The 15,125-nt window shown below is 36.6% G+C and overlaps 1 long non-coding RNA gene across 1 annotated transcript in view; it reads left to right on the top strand.

Annotated features, from left to right (window-relative positions):
* Positions 1 to 14,699, top strand: part of LOC143677834 (uncharacterized) — a 70,282-nt gene extending 55,583 nt beyond the window's left edge. The window contains exon 4 of the long non-coding RNA XR_013172917.1: positions 14,681 to 14,699. This is a non-coding gene — a long non-coding RNA (uncharacterized LOC143677834). The remainder of the gene's footprint in view (positions 1 to 14,680) is intronic.
* Positions 14,700 to 15,125: the final 426 nt, after the last annotated feature.

Consider the following 15,125-nt stretch of genomic DNA (forward strand, 5'->3'; position numbering starts at 1 on the left):
TTGGAGAAATGAAATAGAGAGCAAAAGAGATCTAAAAATATTAATTTAGAAGTGACTTCAAAGTGATCAGCATATGATAAAAACCATGAAAGTAGATTAAATTACTAATAGATAAGTACAAAATGAGGAGAAAAAAACCCCAAGGCATCTCAGGACTTAAAATGAATATATGAAACACAGAAATAAATCAAGGGGACTTGGAATTAACTTGAGAGATGAGATAATCCAATAGAATATGTTGTCATGGAAATCAAGTGTTTTAGCAAGAGGAAGTGGTCAACAATACCAAACGCTGAAAAATCACATGAGCCCTAAATTGTTTTATTGGATTTAAAAACAAATAGTTTGGTAGTAATTGGTGAGAATTGTTATAGCTAAAATGTAGACAGAAATCAGATAGCGGTGGGATGAGGGGACCTAGAACAGCCAAAATAATCTTGAAAAAGAACAAAATTGGAAGGCTTATTTCAAAACTTACTATAAGCCTACAAGAATTAAGACAGTCTGGTACTGACATAGTATAGACATACAAATCAATAGAATAGAATTGAGAATCTAGATATAAATGTATGCATTTATAGTCAACTGATTTTCTATGAAGGTACCAAGACAATTCAATGAGGAAAAATAGTTTTTTTTCAATGATGGTGCTGAGAGAATTGGCTATCCACATGCAGAAGAATGAATCTGGCCTCCTACCTCACCTGATATACAAAAACTAACTCAAAATGAATCTTAGAAGTAAATGTCAGAACTAAAATTATAGCACTCTTAGAAGAAAATAGAGTAGTCAATATTCATGACTTTGAGTTAGGCAAAGCCTTCTTAGATCTAATACCAAAAGCACAAGCAACAAAAGAAAAAGATAGCTAGATTGGACTTTGACAAAATTAAAAACTTTTGTACTTCAAAGGATATCATCAGTAAAGTGAAAAGACAGACCAAAGAATGGTAGAAAATTTTTGCAATTCCTATATATCTGAAAAGGGATTTGTATCTAATGAAAAACAAAGAACCCAATTAAAAATTGGGGAAAGAATCTGAATAGACATTTAAAAGAAAAAGGTTACTAAACCCATGAAAAGATGCACAATATTATTGGCCATCAAGAATATGCAAACAAAAACCAAAATGAGATACTACTTCACACCCACTAGGAAGGCTATAATAAAAAAAAAAAAGAAAGAAAGAAAAAATCAAGTGCTGGTGAGGATGTAGAGAAATTAAAGTCTTCAAACACTGCTGGTAGGAATGTAAAATGAGGCAGCTGCTTTGGAAAAACGTCTGACAGTTCCTGAAAAGGTTGAAAAGATAGAGTTACCATACTCAACTAGGAGCAATTCTACTCCTAGGTATATGCTCAAGAGAAATGAAAATATGCCTGTACAAAAGTTTGTACACAAATGCTCATAGCAACATTGTTCATACTAGCTCCAAAGTAAAAGCAACCCAAATGCTGCTCATCAGTTCATGAATGGGGTAAATAATACGTAGTATAGCCATACAAGGCAACGTTGTTTGGCCATTAAAGGAATGAAGAACTGAATCAGGCTACAACATGGATGAACCTTGAGTACATTATAACTCTTTTTCCATTCCCTAGATCCTTTGTAAAATAATTTCATATGATAATGTGTAGAGTAGGTGCATGATATCTTAACCTCCAGGATAATTCATCAGTAACACTCTTGAGGCACCGAGGAAACTGTTTTGACCCATGTAACACCGTTATTCAGACAATATTTTCCCATATCTTGCCATGCCAGGGTTTCTAGCTTTATTTCAGATTCTTCCTCATTTGCCTGTTTTCGTTTTTTTTTTCCCCTTTCAAAATATTAAATGAAAAACTTTATGGCATTTTTTATTTATTTAACATTGGCTAAAGTAAGCTTTTAGCTTAGGTAAATTTATAAACATCTCAAATTAAAAGCACTCATTGATTTTCAGGTGGGATTTCAAAATTTCATTTTAAGCAGATGTATTTTTTGTTGTCTTATAGTCGAACTCTCATTTGTGTTTACATGTATTATTTCTTAGACAGGGAAGTCACTTAAAATGTGTATTACAATCTAGCTTAACTACTAAGCCCAAATTGTAATAATTGATATTTTTGTCAATAATTGAACAGTTTCAAAGCTTTTAAATGACCTAAGCAAATAGTGCTTGTTCTTCTAATGCATATATATGAACTATGTGTAAATGCTTGTCGTATTATCTTCTTTATTATCTTCCTCATTTAATTTTTAAATAAAATAAATATTAATTCAATGTGGCCCTGATTAAATTCCAGGAATAAAATGATTTTAAGAATTAGAATATTTGTGAGAAATTGTGCCATGACCTCCCAATACAAAATGCAAGGAAATGTTGAAATGCATGTGTTTTGTTAATGAAAGTGAAATGTAATGAAAACCATGTGCCCATAGCGGCTTAATAATATGCGCGTGTTTTAGTTCGTCCTCCAGAGCAACTACTAAATAACCAGAAACAGTACAGAGCAGCTCCCGGAGCCACGACAGTGACCGGACACACAGCGTACCCCAGTCTGGACCAGCTGGACCAGCTGTGAGTCTCCGGAACAGTGAGTTCCCCAAGACACGGTGGCCGGCGCCCCTCCCCCACAGGCGGCTCCCTGGAGGGAAAGGAAAGAAACTCTAACAGTAGCAGAGACTGAGTCCAACCAAACACCAATAGTGGCATTAATAAACAAATTCTGACACTAAAATTAGGCCCCCAGCTCAGGCGAAACTGGTCAAGGCAGAGGTCGCCTATTGGGCTAACCAAAAAAGAGGAAAGGGGACGAAACAGAGCCTTCTGTGGCTGTTTCTACGGAGGCTTGGCTGCCTCTGGATTCAGCGTCAGGATTACACAGGCTGCACCCACCCCAAGCATATGTAGAAACAGGCTTCTTTCAGGGCTATCTCCCCCCTGAACCTTCCCCACGGGAGGGGTGAAACACAATTCAGGTGGAATCCCTCTCTCAAGGAATTCAGACCCCAGGGCTTCGCAATTTGAAGCCATTAAAACCAGCCTACAACCTTTCCTCTGTCTCCACCATGCCCCCAGCAGGGAAAGCCTTCCAAAGTTAAAGGAGCCACACATCTTTTGCTGGTGGGACCCGCAGACAGACAAGCACCACATACTGGGCAGGATAAGAAAAACAGAGCCCAGAGACTTCACAGGAAAGTCTTTCAACCTGCTGGGTTTCACACTCAGGGAAAACTGACGCAGGTGATTCCTTCCCCCCGAAAGGAGGCCAGCTTAGTCCGGGAAAACCCGACTGGAGTCTGTAATACCTATGTAGACCCTCTAAGGGTGGGGAGGGAAAAGGCTCCTTACAAGCAGGACAAGAAACAAGAAAACAAGAACTGAAAAATTACCCTCTGTTAAACAAAACTTAAGCAAGAGGCCCAGAAAAAGCTGAACTGAAGGTCAATGAACAGATAGACAACAAATTCATCTAGCAAGAAAACCCTAGGTAAGATAAATGAAAGCAATATCCAGAATAAACTAATTAAGGTAATTAAATGTCCAGACACCAGCAAAAAATAACAAATCACACCAGGAAAATTGAAGATATGGCCCAGTCAATGGAACAAACCAATACTTCAAATGAGATACAGGAGCTGAGACAACTAATTCTGAATATACGAACAGAAATGGAAAACCTCATCAAAAACCAAATCAATGAATTGAGGGAGGACATGAAGAAGGCAAGGGATGAAAAAAAGAAGAAATGGAAAGTCTGAAAAAAACAAATCACAGAACTTATGGGAATGAAAGATACAGTAGAAGAGATGAAAAAACAATGGTAACCTACAATGCTAGATTTCAGGAGACAGAGTTTAGGATTAGTGAACTGGAGGATGGAACATCTGAAATCCAAAAAGAAAAAGAAACTATAGGGAAAAGAATGGAAAAATATGAGCAGGGGCTCATGGAATTGAATGATAATATGAAGCGCACAAATATACATGTTGTGGGTGTCCAGGAAGGAGAAGAGAAGGGAAAGGAGGAGAAAAACTAATGGAAGAAATTATCACTGAAAATTTCTCAACTCTTATGAAAGACCTAAAATGACAGATCCAAGAAGTGCAGCGCACCCCAAATAGAATGGATCCAAATAGACGTTCTCCAAGACACTTACTAGTTAGAATGTCAGAGGTCAAAGAGAAAGAGAGGATCTTGAAAGCAGCAAGAGAAAAGCAATCCATCACAAACAAGGGAAACCCAATAAGACTATGTGTAGATTTCTCAGCAGAAACCATGGAGGCAAGAAGACAGTGGGATGATATATTTAAATTACTAAAAGAGAAAAACTGCCAACCAAGAATTCTATATCCAGCAAAATTGTCCTTCAAAAATGAGGGAGAAATTAAAACATTTTCAGACGAAAAGTCACTGAGAGAATTTGTGACCAAGAGACCAGCTCTGCAAGAAATACTAAAGGGAGCACTAGAGACAGATATGAAAAGACAGAAGAGAGAGGTGTGGAGAAGAGTATAGAAAGAAGGAAGATTAGATATGATATATAAAATACAAAAGGCAAAATGGTAGAGGAAAGTACTACCCAAACAGTAATAACACTAAATGTTAATGGACTGAACTCCCCAATCAAAAGGCATAGACTGGCAGAATGGATTAAAAAACAGGATCCTTCTATATGCTGTCTACAGGAAACACATCTTAGACCCAAAGATAAACATAAGTTGAAAGTGAAAGGTTGGGAAAAGATATTTCATGCAAATAACAACCAGAAAAGAGCAGGAGTAGCTATACTAATATCCAACAAATTAGACTTCAAATGTAAAACAGTTAAAAGAGACAAAGAAGGATACTATCTACTAATAAAAGGAACTATTCAACAAGAAGACATAACAATCATAAATATTTATGCACCGAACCAGAATGCCCCAAAATACATGAGGCATACATTGCAAATACTGAAAAGGGAAATAGACACATCTACCGTAATAGTTGGAGACTTCAATTCCCCACTCTCATCAATGGACAGAACATCTAGACAGAGGATCAATAAAGAAACAGAGAATTTGAATATTACAATAAATGAGCTAGATTTAAAAGACATTTATAGGACATTACACCCCACAACAGCAGGATACACCTTTTTGTCAAGTGCTCATGGATCATCCTCAAAGATAGACCATATGCTGGGTCACAAAGCAAGTCTCAACAATTTAAAAAGATTGAAATCATACACAACACTTTCTCAGATCATAAAGGAATGAAGTTGGAAATCAATAATAGGCAGAGTGCCAGAAAATTCACAAATATGTGGAGGCTCAACAACACACTCTTAAACAACCAGTGGGTCAAGGAAGAAATTACAGGAGAAATTAGTAAATATCTCGAGGCGAATGAAAATGAAAACACAACATATCAAAACCTATGGGACACAGCAAAGGCAGTGCTAAGAGGGAAATTTATTGCCCTAAATGCCTATATCAAAAAAGAAGAAAGGGAAAAATTCGGGAATTAATTGTCCACTTGGAAGAACTGGAGAAAGAACAGACAACTAACCCCAAAGCAAACAAAAGGAAAGAAATAACAAAGATTAGAGCAGAAATAAATGAAATTGAGAACATGAAAACAATAGAGAAAATCAATAAGACCAGAAGTTGGTTCTATGAGAAAATCATTAAGATTGATGGGCCCTTAGCAAGATTGACAAAAAGAAGAAGAGAGAGAACACAAATAAATAAGATCAGAAAGGGAAGAGGAGACATAACCACTGACCCCACAGAAATAAAGGAGGTAATAACAGGATACTATGAACAACTTTATGCAAATAAATACAACAATGTAGATGAAATGGACAAGTTCCTAGAAAGGCATGAACAACCAACTTTGACTCAAGAAGAAATAGATGACCTCAACAAAACAATCACAAGCAAAGAAATTGAATCAGTCATTCAAAAGCTTCCCAAAAAGAAAAGTCCAGGACCAGACGGCTTCACATGTGAATTCTACCAAATATTCCAGAAAGAATTAGTACCAACCCTGCTCAAACTCTTCAAAAAAATTGAAGTGGAGGGAAAGCTACCTAATTCATTCTATGAAGCCAACATCACCCTCATACCAAAACCAGGCAAAGATGTTACAAAAAAAAGAAAACTACAGACCAATCTCTCTAATGAATATAGATGCAAAAATCCTCAACAAAATTCTAGCAAATCAAATCCAGCAACACATTAAAAGAATTATACATCATGACCAAGTAGGATTCATCCCAGGTATGCAAGGATGGTTCAACATAAGAAAATCAATTAATGTAATACACCATATCAACAAACCAAAGCAGAAAAATCACATGATCACCTCAATTGATGCAGAGAAGGCATTTGACAAGATTCAACATCCTTTCCTGTTGAAAACACTTCAAAGGATAGGAATACAAGGGAGCCTCCTTAAAATGATAGAGGGAATATATGAAAAACCCAGAGCTAATATCATCCTCAATGGGGAAAAATTGAAAACTTTCCCACTAAGATCAGGAAGAAGACAAGGATGTCTACTATCACCACTGTTATTCAACATCATGTTGGAAGTTCTAGCCAGAGCAATTAGACAAGAAAAAGAAATACAAGGCATCAAAATTGGAAAGGAAGAAGTAAAACTATCACTGTTTGCAGATGATATGATACTATACGTCGAAAACCCTGAAAAATCCACAGCAAAACTACTAGAGCTAATAAACGAGTACAGCAGTGGCAGGTTACAAGATCAACATTCAAAAATCTGTAGTGTTTCTATACACTAGCAATGAACAAGCTGAGGGGGAAATCAAGAAACAAATCCCATTTACAATTGCAATAAAAGAATAAAATACTTAGGAATAAATTTAACTAAAGAGACAAAAGACCTATACAAAGAAAACTACAAGAAACTGTTAAAAGAAATCACAGGAGACCTAAATAGATGGAAGGGCATACCATGTTCATGGATTGGAAGATTAAATATAGTTAAGATGTCAATCCTACCTAAATTGATTTACAGATTCAACGCAATACCAATCAAAATCCCAACAACTTACTTTTCAGAAATAGAAAAACCAATAAGCAAATTTATCTGGAAGGGCAGGGTGCCCCGAATTGCTAAAAGTATCTTGAGGAAAAAAAACGAAGCTGGAGATCTCATGCTGCCGGACTTTAAGGCATATTATGAAGCCACAGTGGTCAAAACAGCATGGCACTGGCATAAAGATAGATATATTGACCAATGGAATCAAATAGAGTGTTCAGATATAGACCCTCTCATCTATGGACGTTTGATCTTTGATAAGGCAGTCAAGTCAACTCACCTGGGACAGAACAGTCTCTTCAATAAATGGTGCCTAGAGAACTGGATATCCATATGCAAAAGAATGCAAGAGGACCCATATCTCACACCCTATACAAAAGTTAACTCAAAATGGATCAAAGATCTAAACATTAGGTCTAAGACCATGAAACAGTTAGAGGAAAATGTAGGGAGATGTCTTATGAATCTTATAAATGGAGGCAGTTTTATGGACCTTACACCTAAAGCAAGAGCACTGAAGAAAGAAAGAAAGAAATGGGAGCTCCTCAAAATTAAATACTTTTGTGCATCAAAGAACTTCATCAAGAAAGTAGAAAGACAGCCTACACAATGGGAGACAATATTTGGAAATGACATATCAGATAAAGGTCTAGTATCCAGAATTTATAGAGAGATTGTTCAACTCAACAACAAAAAGACAGCCAATTCAATTACAAAATGGGAAAAAGACTTGAACAGACACCTCTCAGAAGAGGAAATACAAATGGCCAAAAGGCACATGAAGAGATGCTCAATGTCCCTGGCCATTAGAGAAATGCAAATCAAAACCACAATGAGATATCATCTCACACCCACCAGAATGGCCATTATCAACAAAAAAGAAAATGACAAGTGCTGGAGAGGATGCGGAGAAAGAGGCACACTTATCCACTGTTAGTGGGAATGTCAAATGGTGCAACCACTGTGGAAGGCAGTTTGGCGGTTCCTCAAAAAGCTGAATATAGAATTGCCATATGACCCAGCAATACCATTGCTAGGTATCTACTCAGAGGACTTAAGGGCAAAGACACAAACGGACATTTGCACACCAATGTTTATAGCAGCATTATTTACAATTGCAAGGAGATGGAAACAGCCAAAATGTCCATCAACAGACGAGTGGCTAAACAAACTGTGGTATATACATACGATGGAATATTATGCAGCTCTAAGACAGAATAAACTTATGAAGTATGTAACAACATGGATGGACCTACAGAACATTATGCTGAGTGAGACTAGCCAAAAACTAAAGGACAAATACTATATGGTCCCACTGATATGAACCCACATTAGAGAATAAACTTGGAATATATCATTGGTAACAGAGACCATCAGGAGATAGAGTTAGGGTAAGATAGTGGGTAATTGGAGCTGAAGGGATATGGACTGTGCAACAGGTCTGGATACAAAAACTCAGAAATGGACAGCACAATACTACCTAACTGTAATGTAATTATGTTAAAACACTGAATGAAGCTGCATGTGAGAATGATAGAGGGAGGAGGGCTGGGGACATAAATGAAATCAGAAAGAAAGATAGATGGTAAAGATCGAGATGGTATAATCTAGGAATGCCTAGAGTGTATAATAATGGTGAAATGTACAATGTACAAATTTTAAAAATGTTTTTGCATAAGGAAGAACAAAGGATTGTCATTATTGCAGGGTGCTGAAAATAGATGATAACTAATACTTTAAAATGTCACATTATGTGTGAGACTAAAGCAAAAAATGTTTATTTGTTACAAAATTTAGATTTTGACTAGAGCATTTCCTAATATAACTCATGTAGATAGTTTGATTGAATGTCATAAATACTTGGAATCTCAGATAGCACATGAGATTTTGTTGGTTTGTCCAGAGTGATCCCCCGACGAATCCCAGAACGATTTGATCAGTGACTGGAAAAGTATTTGCAAGCCCCCTTCGGGGAATGATGAGAGTGGGGAGAAATTCAACTTCCCCAAGTTGAATTCTTGATATTCTCACAAGCAGTGTGGACAACCAAAACTATAGGCTGAGCCCCCAGTCTTGGGGTTTGTTCACATGAAACTTAACCCCACAAAAGATAGGTCAAGTCTACTTAAAATTTAGGCCTAAGAGTCACCCCAAGAGAGCCTCTTTTGTTGCTCAGATGTGGCCTCTCTCTCCAGCCAATATGATGAGCAGTCTCACCACCCTCCCCCTCTCTGCGTGGGACATGACTCCCAGGGGTGTGGACCTTCCTGGCAACGTGGGACAAAGATCCTGGAGTGAGCTGAGACTCAGCATCAAAGGACTGAGAAAAACCCTAGAATGAGCTGAGAATTAACATCAAGAGACTAAGAGAAACTTCTTGACCAAAAGGGGGAAGAGTAAAATGAGACAGTGTCAAATGGCTGAGAGAGTCCAAACACAGTCGAGAGGTTATCCTGGAGGTTATTCTTATACATTAAGTAGATATCACCTTGTTGTTCAAAATGTAGTGGAGATGCTGGAGGGAGTTGCCTAAAAATGTAGTGCTGTGTTTCAGTAGCCATGTTTCTTGATGATGACTGAGCAAGGATATAACTTTCACAATGAGACTCTGTGAATGTGAAAACCTTATCTCTGATGCTCCTTTTAGCAACTATATCAACAGAAGAGTAGAACATATGGAATAAAAATACATAATAGGAGGAACAAATGTTAAATTCAGTTTGAAATAGTGGTAAATGAAAGCGAGGGGTAAGGGGTATGGTACGTATAGTTTTTTTTTTCTCTATTATCATTTTATTTCTTTTTCTGTTGTCTTTTTATTTCTTTTTCTAAATCGATGCAAATGTACTAAGAAATGATGAATATGCAACTATGTGATGATATTAAGAATTACTGATTGTATATGTAGAATGGAATGATTTCTAAATGTTTTGTTTGTTAATTTTCTTTAATTAGTAAAAAAAGTTAAAAAAATAACGCAAGGTGTTGAAAATAGATGGTAATTAATATTTTAAAACTTTAACTTATGTGTGAGAATAAAGCAAACAATGTTCATTTGGTACAAAATTTATATTTTGACTAGTGCATTTCCTAATATAACTTATGTGGACAGCTTAATTGAACACCATAATACTTGGAAACTTGAGTAGGGCATGACATTTTGTAGGTTTGTCCAGGGTGATGCCCCGATAAATCCCAGAGTGATTTAAACAGTGAACAAAAAAGTATTTGCAAAGTCCCTTTGGGGGAATGGTGAGAAAGGGGGAAAATTGAACTTCCCCAAGTGGAGAATTTTTATATTCTCACAAGCAGTGGGGACAACTAAAACAATAGGCTGAGCCCCCAATCTTGGGGTTTGTTCATATGAAACTTAACCTTGCAAAGGACAAGCTAAGCCTACTTAGGGCCAAGAGAACCTCTTCTCTTATTCAGATGTGGCCTCTCTCAGCCAACATGACAAGCAAACTCACTGCCCTCCCCATCTGTACGTGGGACATGACTCCCAGCGTTGTGGATCTTCCTGGCAACGTGTGACAGAAGTCCTAGAAAGAGCTGGAACTCAGCATCAAGGGATTGAGAAAACCCCTAGAATGAGCTGAGACTCATCATCAAGTGATTGAGAAAATCTTCTCGACCAAAAGAGGGAAGAGCAAAATGAGACAAAATGAAGTCAGTGGCTGAGAGATTCCAGAGCGGAGAGGTTAGCCTGAAGGTTAGTCTTAAGCATTAAATAGATATCACCTGTTTAGTTAAGGTGTAATACAGAGGCTGGAGGGAACTGCCTGAAAATGTAGAGCTGTGTTCCAGTAGCCATGTTGTTTGAAGATGATTATATAATGATATAGCTTTCGCAATGTGACTGTGTGGTTGTGAAAACCTTGTGTCTGATGCTCCTTTTATCTACCTTATCAACAGATGAGTAGAACATATGGATTAAAAATAAATAAATAATAGGGGGAACAAATGTTTAAGTAAATTTGGTAGATTGAAATGCTAGTGATCAATGAAAGGGAGAAGTAAGGGGTTTGGTATGTATAAGTTTTTTTCTGTTTTCTTTTTCTGAATTGATGCAAATGTTCTCAGAAATGATCACGATGATGAATATACAACTATGATGATTTTGTGAGTTACTGATTATATAACAAGAATGGAATGATCATATGGTAAGAATGTTTTTGTTTGTATATGGTTATTTTTCATAAAAAAAAGATTGTGGAGAAGAATACACAACTATGTCAGGATATTGAGAGCCACTGATTGTATCCCATGTATGGACTGTATGTTTGTGAAGATTTGTCAATAAAAATATTTAAAAAAAAAGAATATACAACTATGTCATATTGTGAGCCATTGATTGTTATACAATGTATGGATTGTATGTTTGTGAAGATTTATCAATAAAAATATTTAAAAAAAAAAAAAGAAAAAAGAAAACCCTGTGCTCACCAAATGTGTTAATTGGATCTGTGAACTTGCCTCTGGTAAGTTAGAAGGACATTGAATCTAAACTGTTTGATCAATTTTGCTTTGAAAAGTTATGAAGATTTACCTAATCAAAGTATACATTTTTCTAAGAACAAACTGATATTTGAGACATTCAAATATTCAGACGAATTTAGGAATATTTCCCTGAGTTTTAATGCTTTCTCTCCTGTTGTTCTCTAGCTTTTTTCCCAAGTATTTCTTCTTTTAAAGGATTCCAGTAAAAATCAATCAAGAGCCACCTGGCTCTTGATTTATATTTACAATATAAAACATCGGGATGTCCTAAAGTGTTTCTTTATTTATGAACAAATATCTATCATCAGAAAAGATAAGCTATATCAACAAGTAATTTTGAAGGACTATTCTTTTATTATACTGCGAATAGCTCAAAGTGATTATATGACACATTAAGCTACCTTAGTCCCAGTTAAATTGAAAACAATCAAAGAATTTAGTGGGAGTAATAGCACTATTTAAAGGAGTGTATTGAATACGATGACTGCCACCAGTCGGTATCATAAGGGGCACAGGAAACAGAAACCTCTCCTTGTGATGAAAAGCCAAACCTTTAGTTCTTAGATAGCTCCTAACCTAACTGGTGACCTTGCCAAAACCTGGGTGAAACAATTATTCTTAATTAGGCATGAAACCAGATACCAATCTGTGTTAAATTAACAGTTCCTAAAGTCTGAAAATATCTTGAAATATTACATCATTTAAAATGTGATTTATGTTAAGTAAAGTTCATATTTTAAAGATGAAAATGATGCATTATTTGGGAATTACACTGAAAGGAAGTCAAATTTACACTGCAATAGGCTAAAAATACTTTTTTAGAAATGAGCAATTCATATTTTTTATATTGTTATCCCTTCTAAAGAAACTTTTATAGATTGGCATGGTGTAATATATTATTTGGGTTTGAGGTTAGAAGCCCAAACTTTTCTTTATGTAGAGGCAGAGGGAGAGAAACAAAAATCTTTACAACCTATTGCCCAGTAGTTGTTCAAATTGTCTGGAATGATAGCCATATCTCCTGTGCTGGTTTGAAAAGGTTTATATACCCTAGAAAAGCCATATTTTCATCCTAATCAACCTTGTGGGAGCAACGGTTTCTTCTAATCCCTATTCAGTACTATATGTTGGAAACTTTAGTTTATCTCCATGGAGATATGACTCAATCAACTGTGGGCATTAAGCTTGATTAGGTGGAGACGTGTCTACACCCATTCCAGGTGGGTCTTGACTGGTTTTACTGGAATCCTTTAAAAGAAGAAGCTCTTGGGAAAAAGCTAGAGAATAAAAGAGAGAAAGCCACGAGATTCTGAGACAAAAAAGAACGCCACTGAACTATGAAGCAGAGAGTCCACCAGCCAGCTACTTTTGCAGATGAAGAAGGAAAACACCTCCTGGGGAGCTATATGAAACAAGAACAGGAAGAGTAAGCTAGTAGACTTCACCATGTGCCTTTCCAGCCAAGAGAGAAACCCTGAATATCTTTGGCCTTCTTGAACCAAGGTATCTTTTCCTGGATGCCTTAGATTGGGCATTTCTATAGACTTGTTTTAATTGGGACATTATCTCACCCTTAGAACTCTAAACTAGCAACTTATTAAATTCCCCTTTTTAAAAGCCGTTCCATTCCTGGTATAATGCATTCTGGCAACTAGCAAACCAGAACACTTCCCAATTAGTTAAACCTCCCGAGGCTATTAAAAGAAGAGCTTTACCCCATTTCACCCCCACCCCCTGTCTTTGTTATCAAGCTCTTCTTGAATAATACTGGATTCCTCATCTCAAAGTTTCAGTCCTTTTGTTGGACACTAAGCAGACTTTCTCTAAGGCATTGAGGATACCTAATTTCTATACACGGATTACATCTGGCTTTGGAAGTTAGAAGTCACTAAATCACTTTCCCTGCCGTTGGAAAGCTGGGACGATGCCTTGTATAAAGACTGCTGGATTATAATTTTCCTTTGCTGCTTAGAATAGGATCCTGAGAATTGTCACCTCACATAGCAATTTCCACGTGTCTCTGGATTTTCCTGGAGTTTCTGGCAAGACACACTAAAAACAATTCAAGGGTTTTATCACTCTTCTGTGAGCACAGAGTAACTAATCCTCAGGTTTTGGCGGACCCAAGACAATAAGCCAACTCACCAGTCATAGAGTCAGATATAATCCAGGGCAAAGGAAACAGTAACTTGTTCTTGTGATATAAAGCCAAACCTTTAGTTCTTAGATAGCTCCTAAACTATTTGGTGGCCTTGCTTAAGCATAAAATTGATATAATGCCTGCTACATGTGAACACCCCAAATTATTGAATGAATCAATGAACATATCAGGAATTTTGTTTGGAAAATATAGTTTAATGGCAAAATCTTGATGGTAATAAAGAGTAATTCTTAATACCTCTAAATCCAAAACAAATTGAAACTAGATTAAAGTGCAGTGTTCCTTGGTGAGTTGAAAACTCTAAGATTTAAAAAAAGATTCCCTGAGGACTATTTCAAAACAGAAGGTCTGGGTTCTAGTTTTGGCACTGCTCATAATTAACTTTGTGACTCTTGATCTCTTTGGGCCTTCAGTTGCTCCATAGACTTTAAATGACAGATGCTTTGACTGTAAAATGACAGATGTGCATTATATGATCTTTCAAGCCCCTTTGACTGTAAATGTCATAATTCCATAAATCCCTCTGAGGACCTTTCCAGGTTGGTCATTCTGAGCATATCCGTAATCCCTGTGGATTCTCGATCCAATGATATTTATTATAGGCACACCAATTTCTGTTGGTTTCATAGTGTGTGCAGTAAAAAATACCCTGTAGTCATTGGGTGCACTGGGGCATTGCCCCTCCCCAACCCCAGACCTGCAGAGGAAAATTTCAACACAGCTCACGGTGTTCCAGTTGATAAATGAATGCTGAAATCCCCATTTATATTGCTCTTTGAGAGTGGAGGTAGGAAGGCCTCATTGCTGAATTGTATTATGACCAGAAGCTTTCTCATTTGCATTCATTGCTGTGCCTGTATAGGAACTTGGTTGTTTGCCAACAATTTAATGTCCTGAGAAAGCTGTAGGTCATGTCGCAGTCTAGCAGTTAGTTGCATCGTGTCACAATTTGATGTAATCTGTCTATTTTATTACCAGTTTTGGGGTACAACATAAGCTCCAAATAATAAAACCTAATGGCATGAGCACCTTTTTATGTTTCAACTCCAAACATTTCTTTTAAAGAAAATTCTGTGGCTTTTCTCCTCCATATTATTCATGGAAGGTATTCATATGAGCTGATAAATAATAGATCATTACAATTGTGAATCTTGTCAAAGGACAAAGGCAAATGTGTTCATTTTGGATAAGGAGTGAGTTACAAGGTGCCTGCTCTTATTGAATATCATGGGAAATTTAAATATCAACATGGTCACCAATAACTGTAATTAAAGTTATTTTCCTACAATCAACTGGCTCTTTTCTCTTTTTTGAAAAGTCAGTATTTACTCGTTACCAAGATATCAAAAAATAATGACAAAAGAGCATTTAAAATAAGACTCCCACTCACATAAGGACAACTGTACTTTTGTATTTATTCTTC

This window comes from Tamandua tetradactyla, chromosome 3 (genome assembly GCF_023851605.1).
Source record: "Tamandua tetradactyla isolate mTamTet1 chromosome 3, mTamTet1.pri, whole genome shotgun sequence".
NCBI lineage: Eukaryota > Metazoa > Chordata > Mammalia > Pilosa > Myrmecophagidae > Tamandua > Tamandua tetradactyla.